At 53.7% G+C, this 14,521-nt stretch overlaps 1 protein-coding gene across 2 annotated transcripts in view; it reads right to left on the reverse strand.

Annotated features, from left to right (window-relative positions):
- The window catches only part of PEA15 (proliferation and apoptosis adaptor protein 15), a 40,865-nt gene that overhangs the window by 13,995 nt on the left and 12,349 nt on the right, over nucleotides 1–14,521 (reverse strand). The window contains exon 1 of one of the 2 annotated variants that reach the window (XM_065574694.1): nucleotides 5,309–5,357. The exons of the other annotated variant lie outside the window; for it this stretch is intronic. The gene's annotated coding sequence lies outside the window, so the exon portion shown is untranslated. Of the gene's footprint in view, nucleotides 1–5,308; nucleotides 5,358–14,521 lie in introns of those variants that run through there. 2 annotated transcript variants of the gene reach the window in all.

Below are 14,521 nucleotides of genomic sequence, written 5' to 3' on the forward strand. Positions count from 1 at the left end.
CACCCATCCCCAGTATCCATCTGCCACAGAATATATGCGTCAATCCATACATCTGTCCACAGTATCGATCCTTTCATTGTAACCTGCCAGCGATCACCTAACACAATATGTAATCTATCCATCAGGTCTGGCCACCAATATCCAATGCCCCAATTCCTCCATCCCCAGAAATTACCCCTCCCTTCCTCCATCCCCACATAGTTCTCCAGGATCCATCCAACTCCTTCATCTCTCTAACGTCTCCCTCCATCCCCATGTCTCTGGGGCTTCTATAGCACTCTCACCCCGGTCCTGGCCCACCCATGATACACCCCCCCTGATTTTGGTAAAGATTTGGGACAGAGACCCCGGGCTTTACTGCTAACAGCCCAGCTGGGCTTATTTTGTCCCTCTCAAGAGGCATTTCCTGAGCTAAGAACGTCTGTCCTTGGCATGACCACTAGAAGGTGCTGAAAGCTGGATGCCCCTATCTCTACACTGCCCAACAGAGCATCATCTCCTCTGGAATAACCAGATTCACTGAGAACAAACACTGGAGCCAGACTGGGATCCCAGCACGACTTTCACAGAGGGCCCCTCAGTGTACAAGAGACCCAAGTCACAAACCTGGAGCCGAACACGCCCGCAGTGGTGGTGCCCGAAACCCAGGCCTGCACCCACAGCCAATCCCTACAAAGCCCTTTGCCCTGCCGCACCCACCCTCTCCTTTTGCTGCGGGGAGCTCAAGAGCGCTCGAGACTGGGACAGGGCAACCGGATGTAGACCTGAAATGTTGGCTCCAGGAGAAGGACCAAAATTTTATACACAATTAACTAAACAGAGACACTCCCATCCCCAGATAACCCCACTGTCTGCCTGCTCAGTTCAGGATCTCCCCCCATTTACTCCTTCCAGGCTGTGATCCAGCCAGGCCCTGGGCCCTTACCCCTCGCTGAATATCCAGGCATCTTCTGTCCTTCTAGCAACAGCCTCCTCCCTCTTCTCCAGCCACACCCTCTGCCCACTGCAGGCATGAGAGTCTCCTCCTCTGCAGCCCCCACCTCCCCCGCATCTCTCCACTGACAGAGCTGTATCTGTCTCACCAGACATCACGTTATCTACCCAAGTGTTGGGCTCAGGGATCCAATCTAACCCCTTTCTAGAGTCTGGGACTGTTCCCACCAGCCCCATCTCACTACTACACGATCTGTTCATTTCAAGTGGCCACGACCCCATCTCCTGCCACAGGCCGGTCATGCCCCAGCTGTGCACAGGCCGCGGGGGAAGGAGGGCGTGTGTAGCATGCGCATGCAAGTGCATTTCCTGGCCCCATTTTCTCTCCATAGAAACCTCACAGGCCACCCCCTTTCTCAGGGCTGCTTTTCTATTCTCCTGGTTTCACTGGGAAGGGGAAATTCCTGTTGTGTTTCTTTAAAGGGAAACGTTTCCCAGCTGGCCCGTCTTCCTGAAACAATGAATCACTGGCTCGGCTCTTGGCCCGGTCTCCTGGGTTCTTTTTTCCGCTGTTGTTGCAGGCGGATTTTTTTGCACTCAGTATTCCAGGCTGCCCCTGCAACTTGGGAGTGTAGTGCACAGGGGAATCCTTTCTCTGCCGGTCTCTCCCATTCGCTCCATCCCAGGGAAGGTTTCCTCCCCATTCATCCGCGCCTTTCACTTCTCCTTCCCTCCCCCCGCCACTTTCATTCTGACTGGTTTTCTCTCTTCTCCCCCTCTTTTTGTTTTGTTTATTCCTTTCTCTCCCTTTTGTCCCGCCGGCGTAACACAGCCCTTCAGGGATAATAAACTGCCCAGCCTGGCTTCCTGCCCGTTTCCCAGGCAAGCTGGGTGGCACGAAGAAAAGAGCATGGTACAGAGATGGCTGGAAGTGCTGTTAGAGGAGGGGGACTGTGGGTTAGAACTTGTGGGTTCTATTCCCAGCTTTGGGAGGGGAGTGGGGTCTAGTAGTTAGAGTGGGGACACGGGGAGTCAGGTCCTCTAGGTTCTCTGCCTGGATCTGGGAGAGGAGTGGTTCCTATCTTTCCCAGGGGTAAGCTGCCCCAATGCCAGTCTCTCCTCATCCTAGTGCAGTACGTATTCACTAGTGCAAAGAATGCCTGGAAAGACTCGGCTCAGTACTCTGAACCCAAGTCAGCCCAGCGCAGTCCATGTTGTTCCAGCTCCCATCGGCCTGTCCCAAGTCAGTCTGGCCAGGCCTTGACCGTTCCAGTCTCATGCCCCAAACCCTGAATAGCTAGTACGCTCTGAGCCAAACTCCATTGACTTCCATGGGCATTTGGACCCAAAACAACTGCTCCAGGGAGACATGGCTGTACATGTCCCACCTGCATCCCAGTTCATGGCGCTTCTCTTTCACTTTGCAAGTTCTACAGAAAATCCTCTAGGGTTAATCTCTACAAGCTCTCAAATAGAGGGATAAAGATCACCTCCCCCCCTCAGCTCCCAAGCCAGTACAGGTTACTGTGGTCTTATACAAATGTTACAGCAAACAGACAATAGCCTTGAACCAATAGGAAAGGGGTCACCAGCCAATCTCAAAACAAGATGCTCCACAGCACCCCCTACTGCCCATTAGAGTCATATGCTCTGCACCTTCTCTGTGACAGCAAACCCACCAGACAGGTGCATTGGACCAGCTTTGGCTAAGTCAGGGTTCCTGGGTTCTGTTCTTAGTTCGGCCACGGACTCGCTCGGTGACCTTGGGTGAGTCTCTGTGTCTCAGTTTCCCCATGGTAAAACAAGGATAATAAACCTGATCTTCCTTGTAAAGCTCTTTGAGATCCGTGGAGGCAAAATGCTATAGAACTAGTATCCCTGCCTAAGATGGTGGATGAGAAACGGATCCCAGAAATAACTCCATGGCAGCTTAACCAAAGGCGACCAATAATGTCTGACTGGCCGTTATAGGAAGGCCCCTTCGCAGCACTCTAGTAGGGTAAAGGGGCCTGCCCCAAATAAGAATCAGGCCCAATTGCCTCTGGCTACAAGAACTTTGGTGCGGGGGATAACAGGTGACACATTTTGTCAGTGATGGGGGGCACTTTGGGTCATTTATTGCATGTCAGTTGTATGTTATCACATGTGGTGATCTGTTACAGCATGTTCTGGGGTTACACGTGTCAAGTCAATTATTGTACATAAGTTACAACATGTGCTTTCAGTTACTGCAGTCCAAATGATATTACCCATGGTAACTTATCGCTTGTCTATTATGGCAGGATAATGTGGTCATTTATGGAATGACAGTTCCATGGTATCACAAGTGAGATCAACTATGGCATGTGCTTTTGGTCATCCCAGGCCCGTTACCATGTGTCATGTTAGTTATCATTGTTATGGCATGTGGGGTAATTTATGGCACGCCAGTTGTGTACGGTGACATGTGAGATCAGCTATGTCATGTATCCCACACATCAATCAGGACAGCTAGTGTGGGTCTGCTATGTCATGTGTGATCATGTAGGACATGCCAGTTGCATATGATTGCATGCTATTTATGGGATGTGCCATCATCACATGTGCCGTTACAGCATGTGGCATCATTGCATGTAGTTGCGGCATGTGCTGTCCATTATCCCATGTCAGTTACCATGCGTCAGGTGGGTTATCATGGGGCCCTCATGGCACACGAGCTCAGTAATTGTGTATTAGTTAGATGCCGGCACGTACCCTGAGGCTAGCTATAAATCAGGCCCTTCTAACTGCCGCTTAATGCATCTCCAAAGCGATCCTCATCTATTGCTATTTAACTACAGAGACTGGCTCAGAGACGACGGTTCCCAGGGGGCCATGGAGGGAAAACAAGCCCACGCTCCCAGCCTCTGCCTACTCACGGGCTCCACAAGGCCTGTCCGAGCAGTGGCCCCTGCACACCCCATGACTCAGGGCATTCGGGACAGCGTTGGCTTCTCCAGCCACCAGAAGGGCACAAGATGCAGCCCTGCCCTGTCCCCCTCAGGGAACGTAGAGATCAGGATCTCCCCATCTCCCAAACTGCAGGGAGGCCAGGGGCCAAGTCCCCTTCTCCTCTCTGCCTCTGCCTGGGGAAGCTCCAGCTCCCCTTTGGGGGCTCAGGAACAGGAGGCCCCCAGAGCCAGCCCCAGAGGAGGGGAGCTGGGAGGAGGGCACACTCACTCCACTACAGGGGCGGGTGAAACCTCCAGTGGCAGGAGCCCATCTCACCCTGTGCAACCCGCTGCTGTTTCACATGGAGGCAGGATTTTCCTTCACTTCCTGTCCCAAAGTGCGAAGCAGCTGTTACCCAGCTGCCCCATTCCACCCCAGAGGTGGCTGCATTTCAGCAAGGAGGGGAAAGTGACACATCAGGGCAATAACACATAGCAATGGGGGCGGGAGGAGGAGTTTAACTGAGGGGAGGGGTGGGTTATGAAAAGAGAGGGCCCCAGGGCCCAAGCAGCAGCAGGGCGGGGCACGGGGTGAGGAAAGCTGATGGTTTCACTTTGCTCCAGACAATCGAGCCTTTCAAGCTCCTGGTAATTGAAGCCATGAGGCATGAGCCTGACACTCGGGAAGAGGAGAGAGCGGTGGAGCTGGAAGGAAGGGGGCTGGCTGGGGGATCCCAGGGAGCAGTCTGCAGGAGGCTCCGGAACGGCATTCCAGGGATTGTCTCCCACACCCCAACCACCACCCAGATACTCACTGCAATTCCAGGGGAGTCCCAGGGACTGACCAATTCAGTCAGCGGCTGGGCTCTAGATGATTAAACCGTCACTCCCAGGGGGAGAGCAGCACACAGTGGTGGTGGTGACGTGTGGGGCATAGGAACAAACAGTGGGGACATACAGTGACACCACTGACAGACAATCCAACCTCAGCATCACACTGCCCTAGAACCCCAATGGGCCGATCCAACCTTACTGTCACACTGCTCTAGAACACCCGTGGGCCAATCCGGCCTTACTGTCACACTGCTCTAGAACACTCATGGGCCAATCCGACCTCAGCATTACACTGCTCTGAAACCCCCGTGGGCCAATCCAACCTTATTGCCACACTGCCCTAGAACTCAAATGGGCTAATCCTATCTTATTGTCACACTACTCTAGAACACCCATGGGCCAATCCAACCTTAGCACACTGTCCTAGAACACCAGTGGGCCAATCCAACTTCAGCATCACATTGCTCTAGAACTCTTGTTGACCAGTCTGATCTCATTATCAAACAGTTGGGAATTTTCATCATCCAGGTCTTTGTCTACTAATTTAAAGAGCTCATTAGGCAAAAGAGCTCATGTGACCCTGGGAGGCATAAACAGGGGAATCTCGAGGAGAAGCAGAGAGATTATTTTACCTCTATATTTTGCACTGGGGCGACCGCTGCTGGAATCCAGTGGCCAGTTCTGGTGTCCACAGTTCAAGAAGAATATTGATAAATTGGAGAGGGATCAGAGAAGAGCAACAAGAATGATTAAAGGATTAAAAAAAAAACAAAAAAAAACCCTACAGTGACAGACTGAAAGAGCTCAATCTCTTTAGTTTAACAAAGCAAAGATTAAAAGGTGACCTGATGACATCTTGAAATATCTACCCTGGGAACAAGTATGTAATAACGGGCTCTTCAGTCTAGCAGAGAAAGGTTGAACCCGATCCAATGGCTGGAAGTTGAAGCTAGACACATTCAGACCGGAAATAAAGGGGTAAATTTGTACCGGTGAGAGCAATTAACCGGTGGAACGATTTACCAAGGGCTGTGGTGGATTCTCCATCACTGACCATTTTTAAATAAAGAGGGGATTTTTTTTTTCTAACAGATCTGCTCTAGGAATTAGTTTGGGGAAGTTCTCTGGCCCACGTTATCCAGGAGGTCAGACTAGATGGTCCCTTCTGGCCTTGGAATCTAGGCATCTTATCACAGATTTGTCCCCCGAAAAGGTACACGTGGGGGTTTGAACCCAAGCAGGAGCCACCTATGCCACTAGGAATCTCACTTCTCTGCTCTGTTGCTCAGTTTCTCCATCTATAAAGGACACCCCATGCCCCCAGTGCAGGGGCTGGGAGACTTAATTCATATTTATACATAAATTATACTGCAAATTGCTGTGTTACAGTGCTCTCACACCTTCTAAGGCCCCTGAAGCATTAATGAATTAAGATTCATTCTCCCCCAGGGAAGACAGGTCAGTAAAGAGGTCAGCAAATAAACAGCATCAATAAATACATTGCTCAGTGAATGAACACATTGGAGATTTAATTGCTATCAGTAGCTAAACGTGATCCATTCCATCCCAGCTAGTCATAATTCCAGTGACTAATGCAATGTGATTTGTTCCTTTGGGGGTGTGTTTGTAATCTATATTCCAATTCTCAGACTGAACTGAGATAAACTCCAAGCACAAAGCTCCCACGGCAACATTATTTCTAGAACTAGCTGGGAAAAGGGAGAGAAATTCTGTGGTTTGTTTTTTTTTCAAAATACCGATCTACATCCTACACCCCCTCCCCCCTTTTTATTTAATTTTACAACATTTTCTGTAGCTGGCAGAAAAATGGGGAAGGGAAAATTCTCACACTCACTCTCTCACACACACACACACACACACACACACACCCCACACACACACACCCCCCACTCCCTTCCCCATAGCTGCGGACAATGGAGATTTCTCTCGCCCAGGGTATTGTACAGCATCACACAGCACTCGAGTCAGGTGACAATAGTAGTGACTTGCCTTCTTCCAACCCTGAACAAGGAACTTTATTAGAATGAGGAAAACAGGGTCATCCCTCCAGATGATCCGCCTCTGCTTCGAATCTTCCCTGGCCCTGCTACTCAGACTGCTGGCTTCCCCCTGGGGACTGCCAGTCACAGGACAGGTAGCCTCCCAACCAGCAGCTGGACGCTGCTGGGTGTCGAGCCTGGTTGGTGGGGTCTCAGTGGTGCTAGACAGCGCTTCCTCCTGGCCATTCAGGGGCAGAGCCAAGAGGGGCCAAAATCCCTTTGGAGGGCAAGGATGACCTGGGAGAGGTAGATGTGGACTCAAGCATCTAGTGGGGGAATGGGGAGTGAGTGGTGGGGGAGCTGGAGTAGATCACACGGGCTAGGGGATGCGGTGGCCTTCCCCATGGGGACACTGGGACCTGCAGCGTCCCTCACAGCACAGGGCTACACTGGATCTAAAGGGGGATTCTTTATCCGGGCTGCTGGGCACAGACAGACCCTGTGGTTCTTCCTGGCTCTCCAGTTCCCAGCCCACGTGCCCAGTGTCACCACACGGGGGCAGCTGGTGTGCTCAGCTCTGGTGGAAAGGACCCAGGATGGCAAGCCAGGGGAGGCATTCAGCTGGTGCTATGGTGGGCAGAGATTACTGGGTCAGTAATAAGACAAGAAGAGGGAGGCCAACCAGACCCTGCAATAGGCAGAGGAAGACCATGAAAGGGCTGTGCCAAATGACCACCCCCTTCTGCCTCCATTCATGTCTTACATGCAAAGTGCTTCCTGAATATGCATGAAGGGGCGTGGCTCAGGGAGTCCCATTCACAAAAAGCAGCTCGCACACACCAGCTGGATGCTGTGATGAGAGTAATTATTTTCTCTCCCCAGCCAGGCTATTTCCTCAGTGGAGTGACAAGGAAAAAGCAAGAAGGAGTTTGGTTTATGCTTCCTGTGTATCCAGCCGACTTGGGTCCATCCCCACTAACATCAAACATTTAAATTTGTTCTCCCTGGCTTCGGCCCTGTCCGCATTCCTGAACTGCTCTGCCACAGCCCCTCTCTCCGGAGAACGGAGCATTGTCTGGGAGCCAGGACTCCTGGGTTCCACAACACACCTCTCTGGCGAGGGAGTGGAGTCTACTGCTTAGAGCAGGAGGCCTCCTGGGTTCTCTAGAGGTTAGAGAAGGGAGACTGGGAGCTAGGACTCCGGGGTTCCTTTCCCAGCTCTTGGGCCAGTCACTTCCCCTTCCTGTACCTTTGTTATCTGCAAATTAGGAACCAGGAAATCAAGAGCTGTGAGCTCCTCAGATGAAGGGCACTGTAGAAGCACACAAGACTTTGGATTTGGGGGCCAGCGTTCGGCAGCAGCTCCATTGGTGAATCTTGGGCGGGCGGGGGCAGGGGTTGGTGTCTGCGGCTGAAATGTCTGATTCTCCCCACTCAGAAGATCTCCCCTGCCCAAGAAAGCGGAGAGTGCAGTGCAGGAGATGGGAGGGCTGGAAACAGCAGAGCTGCCCTGAGCCTGCGACTGGGGGAGGAAAGGCCCTAGAACAGGGGGGAGATCATGCCCAGGGCAGAGTCTGCAGCTGGCAGGGGAGGGGGATGGATACAGGTTCCTCTGGGGTGGGGGGCAGTTGATTCCCTGTCAGAGAAGCTGCCCCACACAAACCCTCTGCAGGTCAGTCTCTCCCCAGCATGTGGTCCCCCCCCCCCACACTCTCCTCCCTGTCCCCCCCGCCCCCCAAGCCGCTGGGAAACGTGGGGGCTGGTTTGACAGAGCAAATTAAAGTTTGCGGCCCTGATGAAATGTGAAATGGGCTGAGCAGCTTGATGGGGGGGAGGGGGAGGGAGGCATAGGAGGGACCCCCCAGGGGACTGGAAGCAACAGTGGTTGGGTTTCTAGGCTCAAAGAAATCGCCATGGCAACTGCCGAGTCCAGCATTATTTTAACCCTGGCATCCCCTCCTCACTAGCTAGGTAGGATCGGTTCCCTTCTCTTTGACTGGAGAGATCCTGGGGGCGCCAGGCGCCATCCTCCCCCACCTCCCCCCGCACCAGGTGGGTACAAGGCTGGGGCACAGGTGCACCCACTGCCTAGGCCCAGGGTAGTACCCAGCACAACCTCGGCTGTGCCCTGCTTTGGCAGAGCAGATGGGCTCAAAGATGGAGGGGGGAATGGGGGTGGCAGCAGTCTCTAGGTACCAGTCTAAACTGTGTATGTGTGTGTGTGTGTGTGTGTGTGTGTGTGTGTAAGAGAGATCACCACTTCCCACTGGATGGAAGCAGAACTGCCTGGCTGTGTGTTAGAGCCCCCACACTACTGACCGCCAGTGGGGATTCTCCTTTAGTTCAGGTGTCAGGTTTCCAGCATAGAAGGCCCTGGGGTCACTCCCTGCTACACCTGGGAAGCTGTGAGCAACTGCAGGTCTGCTGCAGTATTTGCCTCTTATAAATGAGTAGATTGGGGTGGGAGGATTGAAAGGGGTGCTCTACCTCCCACCCCAGGATGCAGGAGATGGGGGAGGGGAAAGGATGCAGTGGAGAGAGGAGGTGCTTGGAGTGAGTGGGCAGGGATGTTCAGCAGCAGCTGGGAGCGGGGAAGCTTCAGCCAGCCCCCAGCCACGTGGGGAGAAATACCCTCCAGCCTTTCCATGCAATGGTGTAACTGAACCAGCCCCCCACCCTGGCCCCCCATCCCCACCTCTATATCGATGGGCCCTGTTTCTGCACTCGTCTGGCAGCAGGGGACTCGGGGTGGTACCTCAGAGCCTGGCAGGCCCGACCCACCTGAGATTCCCAGGGAATTTGGTCCCCTGGAGCGACCCGCTATCTTGAACAGCCCAGCAGGGGGCACCAGCTCTGTCACAGCTAGAGACTCATCCGCTGCGCGTTCACAGGTGGATCACGGAGCAGGCCCCAGAGATGGCTCGCCCCAGTCCTGCCTCCAGCATGATGTGCCTCTCAGCTGCGGCAGGGACTGTCTCTCCCTGGGTGTCCAGACAACGCCCAGCCCAAGAGGGCCCTGATCTCAGCTAGGGCAGAGACTGTCTCTCCCTGGGTGTCCGGACAACACCCAGCCCAAGAGGGCCCTGATCTCAGCTGGGGCAGGGACGGTCTCTCCCTGCCTGTCTCAGCTGCCACCATTAGAATGATCTGTGCATTCCCTTAACGTCCCAGCCCAGCCTGTCGGCTCCACAAGCACAGAGGAGAGGGGACTTCGTGCTCACCTCTTGCCTCCTCCAGCTGGCTGAGCTAACGACCCACCACATTAACAGGTGACCTAGCATCTGCAAGACAAGCCAACCTTCGACCTCGGCCAGACCCTGCCGGCCACTCATAGCCAGACACCGAGGCTGCCAGCTGGCTGGTGGCCAGGGGCAGGAGATTTGACCCAGTGGCTGCTGTAGCCGTCTAGAAACACAAACGGAAGACGGGCCCGTGGCTAAAGCACAGCTCTGGGCCTGGCTCGGACCAGGAGGGAGCAAAGGGGCTGGAGGCCAGGACTTCGGGGTTCTGTTCCTGATTTTGCCACGACTGGCTGCGTGACCCAGGGCAAGTCATTTCACAGCAGGGACCTTTCCGCCGAGGTGAGATGGGGCTGCCCACTCCAATCACCCCTGAAATTCTGGCCCCACTGAGATCATGGGCAAACACTCCCATTGAGTCACAGATTCCCAGGCCAAAAGGAACCACTGTAATCATCCCTCTGACCGGCGTAACTCAGACAATAACCAGCGCCGAGCTTTTAGACAAATATCCCCTCTTGAGTTAAAGATTGTGGGTGATGCGGAATCCCCCACAATCCTTGGGAAATTGATCCAGTGGTTAATTACTCTGACTGTTAAAAACATACACCTTATTTCCAGTGTGAATTGGTCTAGCTTCAACTTCCAGCCATTGGATCGTGTTGGACCTTTCTCGGCTAGGCCGAAGAGACCGTTATTAAATATTTGTTCCCCAGACAGATATTTATAGACTGTGATCAAGTCCCCCCTTCACCTTCTCTTTGTCTCTCTCGCTCTCCGGCAGGTTTTCTCATCCTTTAATAATTTCTGTGGCTCTTCTCTGACCCCTGTGCAATTTATCAACGTCCTTCTCGAAGAGGGGGCTCTGGAACTGGACACAGGATCCCAGCAGCAGTCGCACCAGTGCTAGATACAGAGATAAAATAACCTCTCTGCTCCTACTCGCGCTTCCCCTGTTTATGCCTCCCCTGCCCAGGATCACATTAGCTCTTTTGGCCACAGCATCCCACTGGGAGCTCATGTTCAGCTGATTATCCACCACGATCCCCAAGATCTTTCTCACAGTCCCTGCTTCCCAGGATCGAGTCCCCCATCCTGTAAGTACGGCTGCACTCTTTGTTCCTAGCTGTGTGCATTTACATGCAGCCGTATTAAAACGCATCGTTTGCTTGCGCCCATGGACCAAGCAATGCAGATCGCTCTGTCGGTGACCTGTCCTCTTCCTTTACCGCTCCCCCAATTTTTGTGTCACCTGCAAACGTTAGCAGGGATGATTTTAGGTTTTCTTCCGGGTCATTGATACAAACGTTCAATAGGGTGGGCCCAACAACCGATCCCCGCAGGACCCTGCTGGAAACACGCCCGCTCGATGACGACTCCCCAGTTACAATTACATTTTGAGACCATCTTTTAATCCCTTTAATCTGGGCCGTGTTCATTTTATATCCTTCGTGGTTTTTTAATCAAAATGTCAGGCTGCGCCAAGTCCAACGCCGAGCAGGAGTCTCAGGATGTTCTATCTATTGGCTTTGCTGGGAGCAGGATGGGCCAGTCCTCACACTTATCTTGGCCCACCCTGAGCAGGAAGAAGAGCCCCCCGGGGGTGGATGGAGACACTGCCTCCCACACACTCCCGGGACCCCCATCCTGGAGACAGCGGGAATCCAAGCTCCATTCCATACCTCCGCCCCTCTTTATCTCCCCTGGACAATCTGCTTAGTGTGGATCACGCGGCCCAGACCTGCCGTGATGGGAATTGCTCTGCTACCGCTGACCCCATTTGGGCAGAAGTAATCTCCCGGCTTGTTGCTCTCCTGAATGCTGGCGCTGCCCTAAATACAAAGGCTTGGGGGGTTGGGAGAGAGATGGCAGCTGGGGTGGGGCCTGTCACTCTGACAGGATGTAGCACAGGAACAGGGACGCAGGAAGCTGGTTTGTAACCAGTGGAAACAACCCAAACAGGGCACTCGCTCGTTTCCTTCCTCTCTCCCTCCGCATCTTCCTGTCTTTGTCCCTCGCCATCCATCGCGGCACACACAGGTGTGTGAGGAGGGATGGGGGGGGGGGCGAGTAATCCTGGGTTCTGGGCCAGCTCTGGGATTGGCGTGGGCGCTAGTGGTGAGAGCAGGTGACTGGGAGTCAGGACTCCTGGGTTCTGTTACTGATTCTGCCACTGTACAATCACATGCCCAGTCCATGATAAACATCCTCCTAGTTACTCCTCCTCCAGCCGCTAACGTTCTGTGTATAGCCACGGCACCTGGCATTCGAGGTGCTCCAGGTGCTTTGCAAACGTCATTTTAGGTGTCTGGAGATGTAATTATGCAGCTGTTTGGGGGCTTTTCCTTAAATATCCTGAGGCTGGTTTTCTCCGGGCAGTCCTGGGTGATGCAGGAGCTTTCTGCGATGTGTCCGTTTCTTTGGAGAGCACCCAGCACCGGAGACAGACAGGTCCTCAGCCCCCAGCAGGTTGTTGATCTCGGAGCTGTTCGGCACGAGTCCCGGATTGGGGGATCGCATCGGGGAAGTCACTGCTGTCCCACAGGAGAGCTGAGCCCCCTGGTTCATATCAATCCTGCGCTGGGTGGGTTTGTACGTGGATTTAACCATGGCACGTGCCCTGCCACCCTTTCAGTTTTGCAGCAAGTTCCGAGATTGAGTCCAAAGGGTTTTTTTAATCTCCACAGCAGGAAGAGCTCTTCCTCCGGCTGCTTGTTTACAGATTTGCAGATGAGCATCTGTGGGGCAAAACCACGGCCAGCCGATTGCGGCCGAGGGAAGAACCGATTTAGCCTTGGCGGATTCAGTGACTGTTGGTTGGCTAGGATTATTTCTGGGGGATGCTATGCAGCAGCAGCTAACACAGAGGCTTTTCTAGCTGCATGAGCTGAAGACATCTCAGACTGGGCACAGCGCACGGAGGAGGGATGAACAGGTGGCTCAGGCACTGGGCTAACGCAGCTGCCTCTGCCGCCTAAGTCCAAAATGTCGGTGCCACTGAGATCCTCAAAGCCCTTGCAACACTGGTGCCCAAGGTTTGGCCTCAGTTCCCCTCTACCTTGGCTCCCCGATCTGTGACATGGGAGAGCAGTGCTATTGATCTGTAGCTGCCTCAGTTGTGGAGCAGGACCCCAGGGTGCTAGGTGCTGTACAAACACAGTCTCTGCCCCAAGAAGTTGACAGTCTAAGCAATAATCCTCCCCTCCTCACAGGGATTTCAGGAGAGCCAACAAGGTGCTCAGAAACGTGTGTCCGAGCAAGGCAGGAGAACCGGCCCTTTGGCACGTAAAAGGCCATTAGGATTCATTCACTTGAACAGCTCCAGCTGGGCACCCGAGGGGCGCACTGGTCTCAATGAAGCGAGACAAATTCCGACTGGAAACAAGGGTCACGTTTTCAACCATCAGGAGAGCGCCGAGGACCGTGGAGAAGCCGGTGTCTTCCGGCGCTGGCCTCGGATGTAAACCTTGGTGCACATGAGACTTGTGGCAGCAAAGACCGGAGACAACTCAACCAAGTGGAAGCCGGGGAATGACCCCAGATGGGAACATGCAGAGCCTGCGCAAACACGGACTCTCCCTGATGCGGTGACCCCTGCCAGCACCCCGTACGCCCGAAGAACCAATCCAGATAAGGGACACCACCTGGTCTTGGCTGTGGTGTGGAGTGACCAGCTATGATGGAGATCAAGGGTCACAGTGGATTCTCCATCCCTGGCCAGCTTTAAATTAAGGTTGGATGTTTGCCTAGAAGATCTGCTCTGGTTCCAACAGGAATTAACTCAGAGCCGTTCTCTGCCCTGGGTATCCTCCCCTCCTCACAGATGATCCCAGTGGTCCCTTGACATCAGAGCTCAAGACTCCCAGCTCAGGGTTCTGTGCCCTGCTCCATGCTGCGCTCCCGCCCCGCCCCACACACCTGCACAGAGCAAATCTCCGTGGCGGAAAACGCCTCCCGAAGCAGCACAGAGCGTGTTGAGCCAATTCCTCGGCAAGAAGCACTGGAAGAGCGCCCAGGCGAGGTGCCATCCCAATGGCAAAGCATCATTTGTCACACAACCAATCGCCCCAGAGGCAATTTTTAAAAACAACGAAAACTTATTAAATGGAAAATAAGCCAATGCCAGCGCACGAGCCGTAAATGCATCATGTGGCTGGCGCCCATAGGACAGTGTGGGGTGTCTCTGTACAGGCTCCCCCCCCCAGTTCTGCCAGTGCCCCTCAATCCCAACCCACATCCCCCTGCTATCCCAGCCCTGGGCTTCCCCTCCCCCAGTTCTGCTGGTGCCCCCAATCCCAACCCGCGGAACTTTTTCCATTTTAAATTCCGATAAATAACAGCAAAAATTGTTGCAAGAAGGTTGTTTGTTTTCCATCTAGCTTTGCAAATAACAAGGGAGGCAAAGCAACTCCGGTGAGGTCGCACAGCCAGCCCTGGGTAGAGTTGGCAAGAGAATCCAGGAGTTCCGAGGTCCCTGCAGCCCCTAACCACTGCTCCACGCTGCCTCCTGCATGCCAGCCAGACGTTTGGTGGCCTCTGCAGCCACTGACCATTTGTACATGCTGCCTGCCGCATCATTCCCACCTGTCCCCCCCCAAGGCTAGGT

Source organism: Chrysemys picta, chromosome 20 (assembly GCF_011386835.1).
Source record: "Chrysemys picta bellii isolate R12L10 chromosome 20, ASM1138683v2, whole genome shotgun sequence".
Lineage (NCBI taxonomy): Eukaryota > Metazoa > Chordata > Testudines > Emydidae > Chrysemys > Chrysemys picta.